General features: G+C 27.8%; 1 protein-coding gene across 1 annotated transcript in view; it reads left to right on the top strand.

Annotated features, from left to right (window-relative positions):
• The window catches only part of LOC105850538 (uncharacterized), a 55876-nt gene extending 54236 nt beyond the window's left edge, over positions 1–1640 (top strand). Inside the window, exon 7 of the mRNA XM_065793929.1 lies at positions 1252–1640. The gene's annotated coding sequence lies outside the window, so the exon portion shown is untranslated. The remainder of the gene's footprint in view (positions 1–1251) is intronic.
• The last annotated feature ends 3669 nt before the right edge of the window (positions 1641–5309 follow it).

The raw sequence follows: 5309 nt of genomic DNA, 5'->3' as shown, positions 1-5309 counted from the left end.
CTTTAATTCTCTTTTAACTATTTAAGTGTTTGGGTAAATCTTGTTTTCCTGCTTGCTGAAAAATGGCATCTGTGGTTCCAGTTTGTCATAAATCTGGAAAACATTCTTACCCCTCCAACTATCCTGCAATCAGTCTTCTCTCTATTATAAGCAACGGGCTTTTAATTTTTGATCAACAAATTTCTAACATCCCATTTTGAGTCAAATAATTTACTGTCAGGCAATCAAAACAGTTTCTGATCTTCTTGCTCTATGGCTGACTTGCTAATTGCTGTGACTGAAAGATTCTATTGTGCTTTAGAGGTACCAAGGCAATTTTTTTAGCAAGGTTAGTGAGGCAAGGGCTATTGCTCTTTGCGTGTTAAAAGCTTTCAATAAAGTTTGGCATGCGGATCTTCTCCATGAGCTTGCTTTATATGATGTATCTGGGAAAATTTTTGAGATCATCAAATCATTATTTTTTAACGGCTTTATTAAAGTCATCCTCTTGACAACACTCTTCTTCATTTCCAGTAACTTCTGGGGTACCTCAAGTTTCTATCCTTGTTCCTGATTTGTTTTTGTTTTTATCTATATATTAATGGTCTTCCTAGCATCTAAAATGGCTCTATTTGCTGATAACCTAGCATCTAAAATGGCTGACAACCTAGCATCTAAAATGGCTCTATTTGCTGATAACTCAACAACTTTATACTCTTTTCTTGCCAAAAAGTCTTCTTTTTTTTTATTGGTTGGAACAGGTAGCTGATCTTGAATCTGATCTTACTTCTATAACAGATTGGAGCTTGCAGTGGCTTGTAAGTTTTAACTCCAGCAAATCTCAGTTATTTACTGCAAACAACTATTGCAATACTGTCGACATTCCTATATTAATGAATTGCAATGCTCTTAAGAGTCCTCTTCTTTTTGCCCTCTTGGATTATCATTTTGACTTCTCATGGGGACCATATATACAATCAATTGCAAAGTTAGCATTTACTAAGGTTGCTTCTCTCTATCGTGCTTGCCATTTTCTTACTGCTGATTTTATTCTATACGTATACAAATATCTTATTCGTCTCTGTATGGAATACTGTTGTCATAGCTGCGGTGGTTTTTCTAATGATGCTCTTTTTTATGAAAAATATAACAAAAGACTGTTAAATTTTATTTTTAAAGATGATAAAACATTAAACGATATGAAAATTTAAGGTTGTTGTTAAAATGATTAATTATATGAAATTTAAAATCTTTATTTTTATTTATTTTCAGATTTTTATCAAATTTATATCAAATGGATCAAGTGGATTAAAAATATATTATTATTAAATTCTTTATGAAGTATATTGTTAAAAATGAAAATATTTATAAAAATAATGTTATTTTTCAAAATATCTTTTATTGAGAAAGTTTTGCTTCTTATTTTGCTGTTTTTTTTTTGTAAAAGTTTTCTGAAAATAAATATTTTGAAAAAAATTTTTTTTATATGTATTGTAATTTATATTTCTTTGTATTTTTATATTCTTATCTTTTATAAAATTTATATTTGATTATGTAAACAAAGATTTTTTTAATAACATTTGAATAATTAATATTTTTAAAAGTGCAATTGATTATTGTTTTGAATTTCTTTTTTATAAAAAAAAAGGAAATAACCAAAAGCTGTTTTTAATATTTTTTTGAAAATGTTTTTATGAATGAAACATAATATTTAAATACATATGTCCATTTGGTTAAAGTAAAAAAAATTTCTATTGAAGCTCTGAAAATGTGATTAACAGTTGTTTATATATGTTATTTTTATTTAATATTGTTATAAGTTGTTAGTATAAAAAGATAACAATTATATTAATCAATTGCTTCAGCCCCAATTTTAAAATGTTTAAATAAGCTGACATTTAAAGAGAGTTTAAACTTTATTTTTTTTCCTTTTTTGATTTTTGAATTATTTAATAAATATTTACTCAAAAAATATTTTTTTAAACTGACATTTCCTAAAAGTTTATTTTAACACAAAAATGGAAATACTTAAATGACATCTGGAATTTACTATTTTTAGTTGTTGTTTTTTCAAATATTGGAATTAAAAATGAACTAATAATGTACTTTTGTTATGCCATTTATATTTTATTTGATATATATATATATATATATATATATATATATATATATATATATATATATATATATATATATATATATAGGTATTTTTTTTTTTTTAATAATGTACTTTTGTTTTGCCATTTAAATTTTATTGGTTAATAATTTATAATTAATACTTTATATTAATTTTATAATTGATATAATTAATAATTAAAACTTAAAAATTATTATTATTTATTAATATTATTGTTATTAATATTGTTAATATCCATCTTAATATTTAGCTCCAGTCTTTAAAGTTTCACCATGTTTTTCACATTATAGCTTAAGAATGGGATAGTGTCTTACATTCAATTGGTTCATCTACAATTTAAATCTTCATTCCTATATATATATATATATATATATATATATATATATAAATATATATATATATATATATATATATATATATATATATATATATATATATATATATATATATATATATATATATATATATATATGTATAGAAGTTTTTTTTTTTGTTTTTTTGATAAAGGAGATTTTATTGATAATCACAGCTTGCAATTTGCAAATATTAATTTTAATAAATTGTAGTACTTGATACATCTGGAGTTTTTCCCATATATTTAACATGTAATCTAGTCTATCAAAATATGGTATGTTATAATTAACTGATGTCCATTAACTTAATAATTTTGGTATGTCATGAATGTCCATTAACCTAATAAATTTGATATGTTATGATTAATAGACGTCCATTAACTTTTTAAATGAATGGTGTATGTGCTAAAAAATTATTTAAATTACTGAAGTGTAAAAAGAATGTAAAATTATAAAAGTTTTTTACCTCATATTTCATCAAAGTATCTAAATAAATAAGTCATTTTAATTAAATTTATGCTCAAAGTAAAGAAAAGGAACAATAAATTTGCCATTTTGTTTAGAATACTTATACACAATTATCATAAATGTTATATATATATACACTAATGGGTTACCATAAAACATAGAAATGAGGTCGGCAATTTTTTGTCGATTTCAAACACTTTTGGGTCAACAATTAGGGTTGTAGTTATAAACAGCATGGCTAAGTGTAACCCTCATACAAAATTATTTTATTACCATTATTATAACCTTTATAGAGAGATAAAAGACTCCTTAGCTTTGGTGAAGGTAACTTATCTTAAAAAAGGAAAATCTTGATATAAACCCCCTAACTTAACTGTTGAAAAGGGTAGGAAGAGCTCTTAAACTTTAGATGGTAAACATCCTTGTGTTAATATCTCAATAAAAATGCTGAATCCTGATCTGTAAAACAGGTTAATGCTAGGAAAGACACCTGGTTGTAAAAAATTTCAAAGATTGAAAATTATATGAATCAGGAAAACAAGATGGATGGATTGAATTCCAAAGGACTCATGTTCGAGGAAAAAAAACTAGACAAAAAAGTGTTTTTGGAGCATTTAGGAACAGTAAAAGGATGAAAATTAATTGAATGACAAGTAACACGAGAATGAATTTTAGTAGATGGTACAAGAGACACTAGCTCTTTAGAGCAGCGTCCATTATAGTATTTATAGAAAAGAGAAAGAGAAGCAACATTACTATGATGTGACAATGGTTGTAGGTTGGCTGCAAGTGCTAGTCCAATTATGTTTACATTGTGTATTTGCACCTTGTCTAGAAGAGAAAGGGAATCATTTGAAGATCCACTGCAGATATGACAACAGTGTTCCATACAAGGACGGATTAGAGATTTATAGAGATAAAAAATAGAATGCAGAGTAAGAAAGTGGTGAGCATGATAAAGAAATACAACCTTAGCAGATGCTAATTTTGCAAAGGATTTCATATATGTTTTCCAAGGAGTTTTTTAGGAGTTAATTCTAGAAGACAAAGGGTAGATGACTCATCGGATACATTACTGTTCATAAATATAGAAAAATCTAGATTATTGCCATATTAGCCGATTAACTGAAATAAATTAGGTTTTATCTGAGTACAACTGCCCCTGAGTACCCCATGCTGTAGCAGAAATGAGATCCTTTTCAAGCTCAAATCTCCCTGAGCAATCAGAGAGTATTCGCTTGATATCAAGACAAGAATAAATGGCAATATCATTTGCGAACAATGCTACCTTAGGTGTGGGAATTTTTGGGAGATCATTAAAATAAATTAAGAAAAGTATAGGGCCCGGGATTGAACCTTGAGTTACTCCTGAAGTTACTGCAAGTGAAGAATAGTGATGTTCATCAAGGAAAACTTTAGTACTACAATTAGTAAAAAAGGATTTAATAATCTTAAAGATGTTACCTGATACACTGCAAGAAGAGAGCTTATGAAGAAGACGAGCATGCCAAACTTTATCAAAGGCTTTAGAAATGTTGAGAGCAATCTATCTAATTCATGATAAAACCTCTCAGTTATTACCGTTAACAAATCAGCAGTAGAGCGAGAAGGTTGAAATCCATAATGATGATCAGAAAGTTATTAGATTCAAGATGAAAGGTTGTTTGTTAATTAAAAATTCAAAAACCTTGCTTATAGTAGTATGAAGACTAATGGCATGGTAGTTAGGTGAGTCAGATTGCTCTCCAGAATTTTTGAAAATAGGGATAACAGATGCCGATTTCCAGCAAGCTGGAAAACAAGACTCGGATAAGCACTTGTTAAATAGTTTTGAAAGTATAGATGATGCTCTGGAGAACACTTCTGCAAGACTATAGCAGATATGTTGTCTGGACCACAAGCTGAAGAAGAGTCTGAGTAGGAAATTGCCTAAGATTCAAAAGCTGGAGTGATACAAATCTCAAGCAATGGATCAACCTATTTGTAAGCTATATCATGTAAAATGTGATTAGTGGAATTAAGAGATGAGATTGATGAAAAGTTCTTAGCAAACAGTTCAGCTTTGTCTTTAAGTGAGGTAACAAAATCTAAAGAGAGGTAGAATAACAAATCAGCCCTTATTATAGACACCATTAAAGATTCTCCAGAAGTCTTGGGAGCCTAATTTTTGAGATTATCGTGCTTTGGCATTAGACAAAACCTTTTTACAATGGTTTCTAGCAATAGCAAACAGACATCTGTTTTCCGGAGAATTTTTTATGCAATAGATATGGAAGTAATGGTTACGATTGAAAATAGAAGCAGCACAATTAGAGGAAAACCATGGAGAAGAGTGAGGCTTGACTTAAGATTGTCAAGAGGGAATAAAAGAT

The sequence above is a fragment of the Hydra vulgaris genome, chromosome 03 (genome assembly GCF_038396675.1).
Source record: "Hydra vulgaris chromosome 03, alternate assembly HydraT2T_AEP".
Taxonomy (NCBI): domain Eukaryota; kingdom Metazoa; phylum Cnidaria; class Hydrozoa; order Anthoathecata; family Hydridae; genus Hydra; species Hydra vulgaris.
This window is presented reverse-complemented; position numbering and strand designations above follow the sequence as displayed.